Source organism: Marmota marmota, unplaced genomic scaffold (genome assembly GCF_001458135.2).
Source record: "Marmota marmota marmota unplaced genomic scaffold, marMar, whole genome shotgun sequence".
NCBI lineage: Eukaryota > Metazoa > Chordata > Mammalia > Rodentia > Sciuridae > Marmota > Marmota marmota.
Genome location: NW_026000242.1, coordinates 16,376,414 through 16,394,738, shown reverse-complemented (window position 1 = coordinate 16,394,738; position 18,325 = coordinate 16,376,414). Strand labels below are relative to the sequence as shown.

The window sequence follows — 18,325 nt, the reverse complement described above, 5'->3', positions numbered from 1 at the left end:
TTTACTCTAATGATGTACAGAGAAACAGAGGAAAGTTATTAATATATCATTGTTTTGACTATATAGTGTTGTTACAATTATCATCAAGAAGAATAGAATGCAATATGCCTTACTTATTAATTCATCAAAAAAGATTTTCATAGCATTATTTACATGCTTTGGCATATACTTGGGCAAAAATCTATGCCTTACATATAGGAAAATGTATGTTTTATTTATGGAAAACTTACAATATTAGAGAGCCATTTGAAATATTTGCAAATTTAGATCCATTTCTCAGATTTCAACAAAATATCAAGTTCTTTGGGGGTCTATCCAGTCATTTCAATTACTATTAGTTATTTAGTATCACGAAGGAAATTTATTCACTTAAAAAACTATCTTCTAAGATTTTAAATGACTATTCTTTGCATTTTAATATTGACCATCTTGGCCTATAAACAATTCTATTCTTGAAGGGGAAATTCCTCATTTCACTTTAAAAAAATAATTACTGAGTATTTATAATTTTTCAAGCATAATGTGAAATCCCAGGAATATAAAGACATTAAAAAATTGTTCTGTGCTCATAGGAGCTTCAGTTCTAATCAGGAAGATGGATGCACACAGATAACTACTGAGCCCAAGGAAAGGGCTAAATTAAGGAGGTGATCAAACGTTATACTAGGCTCATCACAAAACTGACATACTGGTAAGGAATAAGTGTTTGTGTATATGCCCAGGAATAAAAATTTCTGAAAACTAGATATTTTAAAACTGAGATTTCTGTTAAAGTTGGAATATTCTGATTTACCAAATCACCCATGGAACTGTGAGTTAAATGACACCCTTACATATTTTATCAGTTTTATAAACAATTAAATTAGTATAATAGAACTAATGCTACATCAATATGGAATATTACCATTTGTTTTTAAATTTTTGGTGATTGAGAAGTTCTTTAGGATTATTTAATTACCCAAAGTCATGATTATATAGTAGATACTCTTTTCACAATTCTTCCTTCTCTGAGGTCAAACCCTAGTGAAACATGTTTGAACTAACTAGACCTTAACAATTTACCAAAGCTTAAATGACCTAAGATTAGATCTATGATGCATATCAGTCTATCTGTCCTGGACATTTGAAAAAATAAAATTTAGAGCCCAAAACAAAGTTCCATTGCACTAAGGCTCTAAGTAAATTCAGTGGTTCTTCGCTTAGTGAGATTTCCATGGCTGTGACAAAATACCTGAGATAAACAACTTAAAGGAGAAAGGATTTATTTTGGCTCATAGTTTCAGAGGTTACAGTCCATGGTCACTTGGCCTCCTCACTTTGAGACAATGGTAAGGCAGAAACATCATGGCTGAGAGTGCATGGTAGAACAAAGGAGCTCACAGCACAGTGACCAGGAAGTAAATAAGAGAGAGGAGGGGCCAAAGTCCCAATATTCCCAAGGACAACTATCCTTCTATTAGGCCCCACCTCATATACTTTCCACCAGCTCCCAATAGCACCATCAGCTGGGGTCCAAGCCTTTAACACATATGAGCCTTTGGGGGGCATGTAAGATCCAACCCATAACAGCTCTGCTTTTGATTTCTGAAAAAAAAAAGTCCAAGCTTTCTTGCAGATTTTCTGGATCAATATTCAGCTCTGAGACAGAATTTGCTGTAGTTATTTCAACAGAGAGACTATTATATACAGAACTATTAAGTAGGCATTGAAGAACTGAAAAAGACAAGAAGAGAACACAAAGGCATCACTGAGGTGGCAAGTAAGGAAAAGTAGGTCTTATGAAACTGTGAAGGGAAGGGAAGAAGTCAAAGGGTTAAAACTTGGAGAACAGTTCTGTGTATTCTCAGATTCCTGAGATGGCAGTGCTGGAGACCAGTGCACTAAGTCAGCTGTGGATGAGGACTTTTCGTGGTGGACAGGCTGGGTTTAGGTGGCCCAACTTTCAGAGTGGAGAAAGAAAGGAGCCCAGGATATGTTGGGAGTCAGAAACTAATAAACATGGAAAAAGCAATGCAGTTTGAAAAAAAAAAATCTGAATTTTTTAAAGTGATTTCTGAAGTAACTCTGTTGGCAAAAGAAAACTCTTCAGAGACTAACAGAAAGAGTTTGTGTCAGCATCAAAAACAGGTATTAATTTAATAGCTGAGACAGGAATTATGTTCCCTGAGGACAACAAAGTCTCTAAGATCATAGTGGAATTTTTCACTGCCCAATACAGAAATGACATTGCCTGCTCCCCCAGAGCCCCACAATTTGGAAAACAGTTCTCTGTGAAGCTCTTTGAGTTGATATCTTCAGATGCCGGAAAGTAAAATGGAAACATTACTGGGGATTTAGTGTAGAAGACTGTGGGAATGCTCTGGAGGCCAACAGAACTGGCTAGAGAATCCTAGCTCAATCACTTAGTAGATACTGAGTTACCTTGGGAAAATTCCTTTATCCTCCTGGGTTTCAATTTCATTGTCTACAAAGAAGGATATTTATATCCAAATCACAGATTGCTGTTAGAGTATCTACTTTTTCTTACGGAAGATTCACATGTACCTGCTAGAAAAGGACTCACTTTACAGATCATTCCATAGGTTATTAATACACCATAACTAGTCGGTGCAGCCTGACTACTTTTATGTTTGTTCAGTCATTCAACATACATTTACTAAGTTAATACCATATGTCTAACAATCTTCAGAACTCTGGAATTCCATAGTGCGCAAGTCACAGTCCTGACTTTAAAAGAGCTAGCCGTCCAGAAAGCAGATGAACAAGTAAATGACAGTCGTTGGTGGTGACCAGCAAGTGTTTGATACTTTATAAAAATACCATTTCATTAGGGCAGCTAAGCCAAAGTTGTTATCTCTTGTCACATGGAAAAGAAGGAATCTATGTGAGATAAATACACATATATACATATATATATATATTGCTAGATAAATTATATATACATATATACACATATATAATATACATATATACATATATAGTGCTAGATAAATCACATATACATATATATACGCATATGTATATATGTATGTGATTTATCTAGCACTATATATGTATATATGTATATATACGTATATTATATATATATAGATAGATAAATCACAAGTGACCAATAAATGTGAGCTCCCTTCTGCAGAGATGTATATTAAATTTGTACTCATCTATGACATTTTCCCATGTCTTTCCTAAACACAAGCTTTGCCTGGTTATTTTAGTCTCTTTCTATTTCATATGAAACGAGAGCCTCCTGATAAACTTTGTGTTATCCAGAGTTGTTTCAGTGCACTGGTTCATCTATCTATGGTTTTCTTTTATCTAGGGCTGGAGTTTCTCTAAGTGCTTTTTCCTGATGAAAAGGCCAGGAGGTGACTGTGGGAATATGTGCAAGAAATGCTGACTTCTGGCTTCTGTGTTAAGACAGCGTTTGACTCCTTTCCAAAACAATCCAATCTGTGGAGAGCATCAGAGGTGAGTAGGCTGCTTTGTTGTGCTTAAAGTATTTCTGGCAATCTTTTTGGGAAAAAGAAAACATTTCTTCTCTGAAACTCAAATCTCCATAGAATGGAGCCTTTCATATATTGTTTACATGGTAATGTGTCTGCTGTTAAGTTATCTCTACTCAGAGTTCACAAGGAGAATGATGTGCTTTTTAATAGTTGCTTTTAGCTTCCAGGTCCTGATCAAAGGCAGGACAGTTTAAATCACTATATCTTACTGTATCTAAAATTCATTTTATATCTTACTGGACATAATATGTTTATTTATTGTTACAAATGACAATTTTACTATTTCTTGATGTTTTAAGATTCTTTCACATCAGAGAAATGTCTTGATAAAATCTTTACTGTTTTCACAGAATGGCTTATAATATTTTTGTTACTGTGAGCTATTCTTTTTTGAGAAGTATTTTTTCCCCTGCCAGTCATAGTACTATAGGTTGTAGAAGGGTCTCCCTTAGGAAGTTATTTTTTGTTTTCCAAAGAGTCCAGATTTTTTTAACAATTCCCCAAACAACGTTTGAACAGTTTTGTTAAGGTATTTTTTTCTTAAAAAATCATATGGGGCTGGGGATGTGGCTCAAGCAGTAGCGTGCTCGCCTGGCATACGAAGGGCGCTGGGTTCGATCCTCATCACCACATAAAAATAAAATATTTCAGTTGTGTCCACTGAAAACTAAAAAATAAATATTAAAAAATTCTCTCTCTCTCTCTCTGTCTCTCTCTCTTTTAACAAACCATGTAATTAAAGTGTACAATTTTGTAAATTTTGACATATTTAGATACCCATGAAATTATCACGTAAGTCAAATAATTAGCATGTTCATTATCCAAAAGAGTTTTTTGTACTACTTTATCATCTCTTTCTCTTAATCACACTTAACCCTCAAATTCCTAAGCAACCACTGATCAATTCTGCTACTACAGATTAGTTTGCATTTCCCTTATCCTTGGATAAATAGGATCACAGATAATGAGCTCTTTTCTGATTTACTTCTTTTATTGACCTATAGTTTTAGATTCATCTATGCTATTTTTCTTACCAACATTTGATTTCTTTTTATTGTTGAGTAGTATGACATTTAAAGAATGTACTACAGTTTACAAGCTGTTCATAGATACTCAGAATTGTTTCCAGTTTGGGGCTAACCAGTGAGGCTTCTTGATCATTCTTGTATAAGACTTTGTATGGGAATACACTTTCATTTTCTTGGGAAAACACTTACAGATAGAATCATAAAATAATATGAAAGGCACATATTTAAATTTTTAAATTTTGCTTTTTTTTTTTTTTTTCTGGATACTGGGGATTGAACTCAGGGAAACTTACCCACTGAGCCACATCCCAGCGCTATTTTGTATTTTATTTAGAGACAGGTTTCACTGAGTTGCTTAGTGTCTTGCTTTTGCTGAGGCTGGCTTTGAACTTGTGATCCTCCTGCCTTGGCCTGCCAAGCCACTAGGATAACAAGCATGTGCCACCGTGCCCAGCTAAGTTTTGCATTCTTAAGACAGTGTATGAGGGTTCTAGTTTATCCACTTACTTGTCAGCACTTGATGTAAACAGCCTTCTTAATTTCAGCCATTCTAAACAAGTGTATGGTAGTGTCTTACTATGATTTTAATTTATATTCCCTAATGACTACCTGCAAGTATGGGGAGCACCCTAAGACTATGGCTCTGGGACTAATTTCATGAAAATTTATACTCAGTCTCCAGAAATTCATCAAGTTTACCATCTGTTTCTTCCAAAGTCTATGGCTCCAGGTAAGCAGATTTGGGCGTTTGTATCTCTCTGGATGTGCCTGGCTCTCCTGATTTGGGGGTGGCAGCTTGTCTTGAAACTGTAATTCTCTGATAGGTCCAAGAACAATCAATCTTTGATTTTCTGTTCATCCGTTTTTTCTCATTGTGAGGATGGAAATTATGATTTCTAAGCTTACTACAAGTCAGAGCTAAAGCTGTATGTCCCTAAAAAGGTTTTAAACTAAATATTTAACCACAATTTATTCAGTATATTTGGGCTACCCTGGTTATCTTTGTTTCTTTTGTGAGCTTTGAAAGTTCACATTTTCAAGGAATTTGTCCATTTTATTTGTCATTATGTATCCATAAAAAGTTTTTAATATCTGTAAAATTTGTAATCATGTCACCTATCTCATCTCATTTCTGATATTAACAATTTGTCTTCTCTATTTCCTTATTACTCTGTCTACAGGTCTATCAATTTATCAGTATTTTAATAAGTTCTAAAATAATCAGCATTTACTTTCATTGACTTTTCTCTATTTGGCTTATGTTTTCTTTATTAGTGATTCCATTTTAATATTTATCATTTTCTTTATTTTGTTTAATTGAGATTTTGTTTAATTTTTTTAATCTGGCTTCTTAATAAGATGAAAGCTAAGACTATTGATTTGAAAATTTTTCTTTTCTAATAAAATTGTTTAGTGCTACAAATTTCCCTCTATGTGATACATTAGCTGCATCCCACATATTTTGATATGCTGTTTTAATTTCCACTTAGTTGAAAATATTTTCAATTTTTATTGCTGCTTTGGATTGGATTATTTTAAAGTGTGTTATTTAGTTAAATAGTGTGGTTCTTCCTCTATTATTGGTAACTTATTTAATACAGTTTTGCTCAAAGAACAAAGTATGAATTAACTCCCTTAAAATTTACTTCGATTTGATTTATGGTTTGAATGTGGTCAATTTTAATTTTTGTTTTGTTTTTGCATTTGATATGCCTGTTGTTTTATGGAACATTCTATAAAATGACATAGGTCAATGTGATCTATAATGTTGTTCAAATTATTACATTTTAATTGAATTTTTGTTTATTGGCCTTATCCATTATTGAGAAAAGATGCTAAAGTTATCAAACTATCATTGTGTGTCAGTTTCTTTCAGTTCTAACAGTTTTATTCATTTTAGAACTCTGTTACTATATACACAAATTTTTAAGAAACTGGTGCTCTTGATAAATTGATCTTTGGTAACATTCCAAAATGACTCTCTTTATATCTGGTTATATTCTTTCTGAAATCTAATATGTCTAAAATTAAAATATCCACACCAGCTTTCTTTTAATTAGGACTATTGTGGCACATATGTTATAGTGCCATGCTATTTTCTGCCAACTTGTCTCCTCATATTTAAACATTGTTGCAGGTTTCTTATGGGCAGCATATAATTATATGTCCAGCTTATCTGATCTATCAAACTCTACCTTTTGATTGGGAAGTTTAAGGCATTTATATTTAAAGTGATTTTTTTTGTATATTTGAGTTCAAACAGAACATCTTGAAGATTGTGTTCTATGTGTTCTTTTATCACTTTTCTTTCCTTTTTTTGTCTTTGGAATCAATTAAGCATTGTTCATTATTTCATTTTATCGCTTTTTTGGCTTAATGCCTATACCATTTGTTATGCCATTTTAGTTGTTGCTTTATCATACACCTTTAATTTACTACACCTTATTTCCATGCAATAGCTTATCATTTGATTTAGAAGTGTTTTACACAGTTCTTTACAGAAGTTTCAACTTAGAGTTTGCCCTACTGCTTTCATGCATTCTACTCATGTGTATATTACAAATCCAAATATATTATTGTTTTATATTTGAATGCTTATTATCTTCATTAAAAATATTAAGAAAGGAAAGTCCCTATGTTTACCCAGGTTGCTATCAATTCTTTTTCATTTCTTTTTTTTGGTATAGATTCAAGTTTCCATCTGATAAAATTTACTTCTAGTTGAAGGAGTTCTCTTCGTAAGTCTTGCACTGTAGATATCTGCATGAATAACTGTTGTAACTTTTATATGTCTAAAAAAAAAGTCTGTAACCTCTTTTTTGAGAAATATTTTGATGGGCATGAAATTCTAGGTTGACATTTTATCTTTCATACTCTAAAGATACTGTTTCTCTTTTTGCTTCTACCGCTTCTCATAAGAAATCTACTGTCATCTCTATCTTTATTCTTCTGAAGATAATGCATATATTTTTCTGAGTGGTTTTGTGGGTTTTTTCATTACTAGTTTTAAGCACTTTGATTATGATGGGCCTTTGGGGTTCACTAACTCTCCTGTAATTTTCATCAAATTTGGAAATTTTTCATCTATTTTTAAGTTCTCCTTCTTTACCTCTCCTTAGGAGACTCTAATTAATTCATACATTTAGATTCTTGGATTTTCTCAAAGTTCACAATGATCTTCTCTGAAAATATTTTTTCTCTATATGTTTTATATGGATGATTTCTAATTGCAATATCTTTACATTCACTAATCTTTTGTGCCATACCATCTAATCTTCTGTTAATACTTCTCTGTGTTTTTGATCTCAGAAATTGTCATTTCATGCCTTAAAGTTTTATTTGCTCAATCTTTCCTTCATCTTTTTCAGCAAATAGAATATGGTCATTGTCAATCTTTTAATGTTCTTTTTATTAAATGTAATATCTGTGTCATTTTTCAGTTCATTTACATTGATTAAGTTTCTCCTCGGGATGGGTTCCTGCATGCTTGGTAATTTTACTTGAATCTCAAGCAGTGTAATTTATCCCTTGTAGGGTACTGGAGAGCTTTGTATTCCTATAAATATTTTTGAGATTCATTTTGGGACATATAAATTATTTGTAAATTGTTCAATCCTTTGGGGCCTAACTTATAAGTTTTCTCAGGTAGGAAGAGGATATTTAATCTAGGGTTGTTTGTCCACTAATGATGACCCATAAATGCTAGGTTTCTCACTCTGGCTTTTGGCAACGACCACTCTTCCCAATGATGTGTGGGCTCCATGCAATGTTCCCTATACTTCTTTAGGGTATTCTGCCCCCCACCCCCAACTTTGGGTAATTCCCTAAATCATCAGTAATTGAATATTTGAGGGAAAGTCTCTGATGATTTCTGGTTTTCTTTCTGTGCAGCTGTCTTTATTCTGCTTCTCTGCCCTTCAAAGTCCAGCTCCCTTATCCCCTCAGAACCTCCACAGCAGTCTCCTCTACTAAGGGGGCAGGCGCTCCTTTCCTGAGCCTTGTCCTTGGAATCTTTTTCTGTGTGAAAACCTTGGAGGATCATAGCATTTAAATAATTTCTTTCCCATTTCTAAGGATCAATATCCTTAATTTCCTAATGCCTGGTGTCTTGAGAACCTTTGTTTCATACATTTTGTGTTTTTATATATATAAGTTTTCAGGTAGGAGGATAAATCTAGTCCCACTTATTCCACCTTAACCGAATAAGGAGGCTTTCTTAGACTTGTGCGGTTACCTCACTTATCGCTCAGTTTGGTGTGCTTGCACCATGTGTAACTCAATTGAAACCCATACCTGTGCCTACCTCGAGCTCCAGGGGGTGACTGACTTCTTAGTGGTGACTTTTGTTGTTGTTGCTGAATTTTTAAGATTATTTCCTTTTTATTTTTCTTTTTATCCTAACCTTAGGATTCATTTTGATATAATGATAAAAGCATGGAACATAATTTGTTCTAATTCAGTCCCCAGTACTTGTCCTTCCCCTCCCCTCCTGCCTCCCCCATTCTCTTCCCTCTACTCTACTGACCTTTCTGCTATTAACTTGTTTATTTTTTTAATGAGTGTCTTATGGATATACAGAATAATGGCATTCACTGTGGGATATTCCTATGTATATAGAAAAGTTAGGTCAGATTCATTCCATTGTTCTTTCCTTATCCCATCTCTTCTCCCTCCCCTTCAATCCCCTTTGTCTACTCCACTGATCTTTACTCTATTTTTTTATCCCCTCTGTCCCTAATTTGGATTACTGTCCTCATATCAGAGAAAACATCTGACTTTTGACTTTTGGGGACCAGTTTGTTTGAGTTAACATAATAGTCTTCAGTTTCATTTCTTCACCGTCAAAAGTTATAATGTCATTCTTCTTTATGGTTGAGTAATATTCCATTGTGTGTGCGTGTGTGTATGTGTTATATGTAAAATTTTCTTTATCCAGTCATCTGTTGAAGGGCACCTAGGTTTGTTCCATAGCTTGAATATTGTGGATTTTGCTGCTATAAACATTGTTGTAGCTGTATCACTGTAGTATGCTGATTTTAAGTCCTTTGGATAAATAATGAGGAGTGGGATAACTGGGTCATAGTTCCATTCCAAATTTTTCCAGAAATCTCCAAACTGCTTTCCAGAGTAGTTGAACCAATTTGCAGTCCCACCAACAGTGTATGAGTGGACCTTTTTTGCTTAGGGATAACTTTTATTCGATTCCCATCAGATTACTGAACATTCAATAAAAACAAATTTATACTTCATCTTTCAATGAGGGTATGCAGAGCTACTCCCCAGTTTAGTTCTCAAACATGGAGAGATTATTTGATAATCCCTGAAAATGGATGGGGCTTTAGTTAGCTGTGCTGGAGAAATCACTAAGTTTTCAGGTGATCTTTACTAGTTTTTCAGCCCTGTCATAATACATATTATTTTTTACCTGCATGGAATATAACTTTAAATGATCCATTGCTTTGTTTTGTTTTGTTTCCTGCCTTTAACATTAACACGTACTAATTCCTTTCTGGAAAGCAACACATTATGCCTATTTTACAGTTTATTTTACTGGAGGAGTCACAGTGCTTTATTTGAAAGTGACATGAAGATCTCTAAGGATTCATGCCATGTTTTTCAAAGATTATAAGAGAGATCTAAGGTGAGATACTTTCAGATAATTCCTTATTTCAATAATCATTATTATATTCCTGATTTCTTTATTATAAAAGTTATCACAATTTATAATTTCTTATCTAAGCTCATACACCCTCACATTCTACATTGGCAGAGGGGGCATTGTTTTCTATGTGCATTTAAAATACTATTTGGAATTGTAATGTTTACATTACTGTCATCTTGATATATATATATATATATATTCATCTTTTGTGGATTGTTTTGGTAATGTGATTCATATTGAAAATAATAAAAAGCCAAATTCAGCAGATGTAACAGTAGTATACGACTGACATAAAAATAGGTGAACCACTTTAAGCTTCATCCTAATGATTATCAAATATTAAAGAAGAAAGGTGAATGCAGTCTTAAATCATTAACAATCTTTAAGAACATATGATTAGAATAGAGAGTAGTATATTTCTCTGGCAAACTAATCTATTTTACACTTAAAATGTGTAATAAACTAACAAGGTTATCACCTCACATTATCTAAATTTTCCAAGAGCCTGCTGAGTACTCTAGACACAGGAACTCTGAGTGGTACAAAATCATGTTGTAAGAAATGCCGCCTTTCAAAGCTCAATACAATTTTAGACCTTAAAATCCACCTGCAGACCTTAGGTTGGAATCACTCTTTCAGAAGTTAACTTTGGGGCATAGTTATATACATTTGGTTACTGTGTGATATATTATGGCCAATATTATAGTGACTCTTGCCCCAAAGTCAGAAAACTAACTGAGATTGTTTTCTCAAAAGGAGCAGACAATTTCAATTCCATAGGTTATCTATTATGAAAACCAAAATGAACAAAATCAGGAACAGTTTTATAATTTTATGTGGCTTAGCAGTCAAATATCATTCATAGGCAACTATCATTTATGTGTAATCAGTTTTAAAAGATGTTTACAGCCTTTTTAGGCATTAAAATAACCAGAAAGGCTAGAATATTATAAAGGGCAGGGATCTATCTCCTTGAGTGAGGCAACTATGTGTTTACAAAACAAAAACCCTAATGTGGATATTGATGCTTTGCTATTGGCACCAGTGTAATCCCTCATGGAAGCCAGTCTTGTTTCTACAAGAACAGAAAGCACACACTTAGCCAAATTGCATTCACCACTTAGGTGTTCCAGGGTTTAAACTCCCTAGTTACTGTCCATATTCATGCTCCTGTCCCAAATCAGAAAGATAATATTCTTTTCAAATGGCATGACAATAAGATAATTATGATTTAAAAAAAAAATCCTTCCTGATTCAATTTCCTTTAAGGTTGAAATTCATTTAAGCAACAAAATGATGATCCAACAAAGATACTTTGGACAGGAATGATTCAAGGTTTATTTAAATGTTAAATTTTGACTTAAGATGTTTTCTTAAACCCCTCAACCCCACCTCCCCCAGTAACCCTGCATCCTGAGGCCTGACCCATGTTCCAACCTCAAATCACCTGACTCTCATGGAGTTTTAAGATCTCTTACTAGTATCTCCAAATGCAAGTGGATACCTTTCAAAAGTAGCTTTGAAAGAATTAAAGAAACGTCTACAATACCAGACACAGTGTGGTTCTTTAGATAATTCACAGAAATTCTGCCATCCCAAGAAGTAAAGCAGCCAAGTCTTTTTCTAGATGAGATGATAATGGAAACAAGGCCACAAAATTAAACTCAGTGCTGAAACCTTTACAACACAAGACTATTAACTCCTAAAGCCTCTAAGTCAGTGTCTCACAGTTGATTAATTAACATATCTTGGTTATAGTGAGAACTTCTTCCAAATCTCTATTCCTTTGGTGACTTCTTAGATCAGTATCAATAAATGGCTTATAAATAAGCATGACTTTCCCCCCACTGGTTTCCTTCAAAGCCTAAAATGCCTGGGTATGGAGCAAAAAGGATTGAAAAGTTTTAAATATTCACAAGCTGTGGGCACAATGCTCCAGAGCCTGGGGATATAATAGAGGAAAACTGAGCTGTTCCAGTGTGAGTAATTCAAGCAATTATCAGAGGAATGCATACAGCATGTACAAGACTTTAAAATATAGTAATATTGTCAAGGAGGTGTGATCAGAGCCATTAGGCTGAGAGTGAGGAAGTGTCACTGGTCAATTGGCATTAGCCAGGTTGAGGCCTTTTGCATTGGAAACTGCCCTGGATTTTGGTCAGAAGACCTGATTCCTACCTCTGCTCTAACATTATCATCTACATGACCAGAGGCAAGTGAATTATAGTCTGATTCAGTTCCTGCAGAAATAACATAATTCTCCGATGACAGTTTTAGGATATGATTTTTTAAAAATAAAAGCACCTGGAGTCTAAGGAGATGGACTTAAGTCTTGGCTTTAACGGTCTGAATTAATGTCTTTGAACACATCATTTAACTTCTTAGACTCTTTATCTTCCCACAGTGTATATAAAAACTTGCTGGCATAACCCCGATGCCTGTACAGGTTACCAGAGGGCAAACATGCTTCAGGTCCATATCAGGTAACCAGCACTCAAAGAATGAGAGACAGAAATGACCTGGGCTAAATGGACAGTGAACACTGATCTATACCCATACTAAAAAGGATTCCTAGAAACAAGTAAGTCAACTGTAACTTTGTGAATTTATCTATTCTAGGAATTTTCAAACTTATTTATTTTAATTGGCTTAGAGTCATGCACTATGATAAATCTGTTTGATATGGCAGAGTGTTTGGAGGGTATAAATGGGATTCATGTTGGATCCTTCTCAAAAATAGATCACATATTATGTCACAGGGCAACTCTTAGACAATATAAAGGTGTAGAGATAATACCATGCATCTTATCTGATCATAATGGAATGAAACTGAAAATCAACGATAAAAGAAGGAAGGAAAAAGCATACATCACTTGGAGAATAAACAATAGGTTACTGAATGATCAATGGGTTATAGAAGACATCAAGGAGGAAATTAAAAAATTCTTAGAGATAAATGAAAACACAGACACAACATATCGGAATCTATGGGACACATTGAAAGCAGTTCTAAGAGGAAAATTCATTGCGTGGAGTTCATTCCTTAAAAAANTCCTATCCTCTACTATCCCCCCTCCCCTCCCCTCCCCTCCCCTCTTCTCTCTCTACCCCCTCTACTGTCCTTCATTTCTCCCCCTTGTATTATTTTTCCCTTTCCCCTCATTTCCTCTTGTATGTTCTTTTGTATAACCCTGAGGGTCTCCTTCCATTTCCATGCAATTTCCCTTTTCTCTCCCTTTCCCTCCCACCTCTCATCTCTGTTTAATGTTAATCTTCCTCTCATGCTAATAAAGATTTTTATTGGTGTTTTTGGTTATTTTGCAATCTACTTTTCTAAAAACAACACTATTAAAGAATGTAAAGCAAGTAAGCAAACAAAAAAGACTCCATCTCTGATAAAATAGCAAACTTCTACTCCAAGTTAAAGACTAGTGAATTCAATATCAGATGCTATGGATGCAAATAAGAACCTAAAAGGAAAAATAATTACCCAGATAAAATTAGTTTGAAAGACACAAAAAGGAGAAAGACATTCATTACAATAGCGAAAATTTAAAAACCTATCAAACCAAGTGTTAACAAGTATGTAGAACAACTGGAACTCTTAGGTATAATTGTTGAAAGGTAATATGGTATGGCTTTGCAGTTTCTTTAAGATAAACATACACCTACCTTATCATCAAGCCATTCTACCCTTAGATGTTCATGTAGGGTTAATAGTCTAAGCAATAGATCACACAAAGCCTTGGATGTAAATGTCATAGCAGTCATTTCTGTTATAGCCAGACTGGAAGCAGACTACCAGATGAATGGATAAACTGTGGGATAGTCATAGAAAGGAATATAACTCTGCAAAAGGAACAAATGATTGGCAGGTGCAATAACATAAATGAATCTCAAAATAGTTATATGTTATGTGACAGAAGATAGACATAAGTACCATCTTGTGATTTTTATGTATTTTTAAATTTTTAACTGATACATAAACATTAAAATTATATATATTAATAGGGGACCACGTAATGTTTCAATACAAGTATACATTGTATAATATTTAGATCATGTTAAAGAGAGTCAAATCCTCAAATCTTTGTAGTGAAAATTTCCAAAATCCTTCTAGCTTCCTGAAATATACAGTATATTATTGTTGCTATAGTCACCTTACTATGCAATAGCACACCAGGACTTTTTGCTCATATCTATCCAACTTGGTAGCCCCTGATCTGCCTTTCTCCACCAATCCCCACTCTCCCCAGACTCCAGTAATCATTCTCCTTTCAACTTCTATGAGATCAACTTTAGGTTTCACATATAAGTGAGAAAATGTAGGACTTTGTTTTTCTGTGCCTTGTTTCACTTAACAAAATAAGTTCCAAGTCCATCTGCGTCGCTACAAACAGCAGGATTACATTCTTTTTAGGACTAAATAGTAATTGGTGTAGACAAATGTACCACATTGATGGAGACTTTAGTTGCTTCCATCTTGGCTATTGTAAAGACTGCTTCAGTGAAGATGGGAGGGCAGATGTGCCTTTGACATATATTTCATTTCTTTTGGATATATGCTCAGTAATGAGGTTGTTGGATCATATAGTAGCTTTATTTTTAATTTTTAATGTTTTTAATCTCCATATTGTTTCCCATAATGGTCATACTAATTTACTTTTCTGCGGGGTTTCTGTTCTCGATTAAAACACTCAGGGGTCACTCCAGTTGAACTGGGCTGACTGGGCTGCACGAAATAACCACACAAGAGACAGAAATACCTTTTTCTTTGGGGTTGCTGTGATGGCGAGAGCACGCACTGACCCCCTTTTATTGAGGAGAAGCTATTCAAATGAGGCAAGGGGTCAGGTTTCAAGGGGCTGAGTCTAGCTTCAGGATGTCCACTGTCAGCAGGTTGACTGACATCTAGGAAGGCCATACCGAAGGGCACAGTAAGATAAGGAGACACACAAAAGGTGTTTCCATGGAACATTCTATCCCAAACAGGGCAAGGGGTAATATTACAAAGGAACATAGCTCCACCCATGGGGCTGTAGGAAGACATACCACATGCAGGAAGACTCTGTCCCTCAAACCCAAGAAGGGCGGGGCAGTCTATTGGCTTGGCTGCTGCCTGACTGCCTCAATCACCCAGCCGGGGAGTGACTCAGTCACGTGCAAGGTTGGTGTCTCACACTTTTCTACCAACAGCATGCAAGGGCTCCCTTTTTTTCCACCTCCACATCAGCACTTGTTACCTTTCATCTTTTTGGTAATGTCCATTCTTACCAGAGGTGAGGTGAAATCTCATTATAGCTTTGATTTTCACTTCCCTGTGATTTCGCTTATTTAAAATTCTAGCAAATGCAAAGTAACTTATAGTGCCAAAAGGCAGATGAATGGTTGATTACTGATACCTGTGAGATAGACACAGAAGAAAAGACTTACACATGGGCATGAGGAAATTTTTGAGAGTGATGGATAAATTCATTAATTTGATGGTATCAGACATATATACTCATATGTCAAAATTTATCAAGTCATATTCTTTAAATAAATGCAGTTTATTGTATATTACATACCTCTATACAGCAGAGAAAAATGTGGTGCCTAAGTACATGGCTCTTAAGGTTTGTGAAAAATGTTTTAGATAATTTTATAAACTTAGCTAGCATATAATGTTTTAATATATAATTATGTATATTGTTGATCTTCTAAAATGCAAGAAAAGTCACTGCAAATTTCCAGTCTTTTCCTCTCTCCTTTCTCACCTTGGATTAAGCCCTATTTGACACGCACTATGAAAACTCGCTGTAACTTCTGGTGGTTTGGATAGGTTTTATAATTACTGATCCCTGCTGCAGCTGTTTATGACAAGCCTGAATTAAATTGAAGTGCTTCTGACACTTTTTAAATCTAAAGCCAACAGAAATTCTCATTTTTCCAATATACAATGACAGCCCCAGACCACACATATCTGTCATGATGAAAATGAGAAAAACTGATCTATTAAAGGCAATAGACTCGTGGAAAAAAAAAAACAAAAACCCTGCCTGTAAGAAATTCATGTGCAGCAAAGTCATTTAGAAAGAGTATTAGTAAAATGATGAGAATTATACATGGAAAACACATCCCTCGGCCTCCTTTGACCTCCACGAATGACAGGGAAACTTGAAATTAGATATTAATATCCAATAGAATTTTTAAAAGGAAAAAATAAGGAAAGAAAGAGTAATGGATAATAATAAAGTGTAAATTTTTAAATGAATTATGATACATAAAATTGTATAGCAGCATTTTTAAAAGAGTGAGATGGGAAGCCAGTGGAGATTTTGAAATGTGAGTCGACTTACATTTATAAAAAAATCATTCTGTGCTCTGTGTTCTGGTGGTCACACTGTGGCTTCAGTGTATATTTGCTTCACAGGTACAATGGAGGAAGCGGAGAAACCAGTTAGGAGGGAGATATGGCAATAATCAAGACAAGAATTGATGGGGGCATAAACCAGAAGAATCATAAAATCGATGTAATAAAATGCATGAGCTGATGACATTCTGGGCTTTAAGGTATTATAATATAGTAAATTTTTTCATAATGTAGTTTCCAGATACAGATAAGAGTCATGAAAGATAGATTGAGAGGCTCTGTACTAGTTATCTATTTTCATATAACAAGTTACTCCAAAATTTAGTGGCTTAAAACATTTGTAACTTTCAGTTTCTGTGGGTCAGAATTTATTCCACTGATTACATTTTTATTTCAATAATTATATTTTTCATATACATTGTTTCAATAATTATATTTTTCATATACATTTATCTTCTTTTTTTTAATCTTGTTTCAAAACTTCTAGTTCTTTTTAAATGAAGCCATGCCTTCATTGAGGTCTTTGAACATCCCCAAAACATTCTAAATGTTTTCAGGCTATGTCATAATATTACAGAAGCCTCCGTTAGGGGTAAGTGTATTTTGCATATGGAGGAACATGAAACTTTGGAGGCCAGAGTGTGGCAACCAGCCTCTGAGATGGTCCCATCATCTATTCTTCCTGGTATCACACCTTTGTATACTCCCCATCCACACATACTAGAATAGGTTTGTGTGACCAATACAATATGTCAGTGTGACTTCTGGGATTTGATTAAAACATACAGTTTCTGTCTTGATTTCTCTCCCTCAGACCATGTGCTCTGAGGGAAGACAGCTATCATGTCATCAGAAGTCCAAAGGTAAAGAACTGAAGTGTCCATTAAACAATCCTTGCAGAACTAAAGCCTCATGTTAGCAGACAGCTAAGTGAAATAGGTTCTCTAGTTCCAGTCAGTTTTCATAACCACATCCCCAACTATCATCTGCACTACAACTTCATGGCCAACCCTGAGCTAGAATAACTAAGCTAAAACCTGACCCACAGAAACTGTAAGATACAAATGTTTTAAACCACTAAGTTTTAGAGTACCTTGTTATATAATGATAAATAACTAGTACAGAGACTCTCAATCTATCCTTCTTGACTCTATCTGTTCTTTTTATAGTTTGTTTCCCTGTATCTGGAAACTATATTATGGACAAATTCACTCTCTGTCCTGTTCAGAATTTATTCCACTGATTGCATGTTTTTTCTTTCTTAACTTAATTTTAACCTCCTAGTTCTTTTTGTTTTTTCCTAGTTCTTTTAAAATGAAGCCCTGCTTTCATTTAGGCCTTTGAACAGCCTCAAAACACTAAATTTTTTCAGGCTATGTTATAGTTATTTCATCTAAGTTAACGATAGCATCTTCTGATTGTTGACTATAATGGCTGCCTTTTTGAGTTTGAGGATTTTCATCGTTAGTCTTATTTTGGGTAGGAAATTTTTGGTTTTGTTGTTTTATGTAACACCTCCCTCCCTTACACAAAACTAGTTTTTTGTTATCTGTACATAGGCTTTTGAGCTGTGATCTACAACTAGGAATTGCAGTGAGCTCTTTAAAATAACTATTCCTTGATAATACTATGAATATTGTAGACCAAAATAAAGCCAATGACTATCTTTATTAGATTTTCTCCCAGAGGGCTAGGGGTGTGTCTCAGTGATACAGCACTTGCCTAGAATGCAGGGAGGCCCTGGGTTCAATTCCCAGCATCTCTCTCTCTCTCTCTC

At 34.7% G+C, this 18,325-nt stretch overlaps 1 long non-coding RNA gene across 1 annotated transcript in view; it reads left to right on the top strand.

The window, feature by feature from the left end:
* The first annotated feature begins 3,300 nt into the window (after window positions 1–3,300).
* LOC125613907 overlaps window positions 3,301–18,325 on the top strand; it is a 39,850-nt gene continuing 24,825 nt past the window's right edge. The window contains exon 1 of the long non-coding RNA XR_007344485.1: window positions 3,301–3,468. This is a non-coding gene — a long non-coding RNA (uncharacterized LOC125613907). The remainder of the gene's footprint in view (window positions 3,469–18,325) is intronic.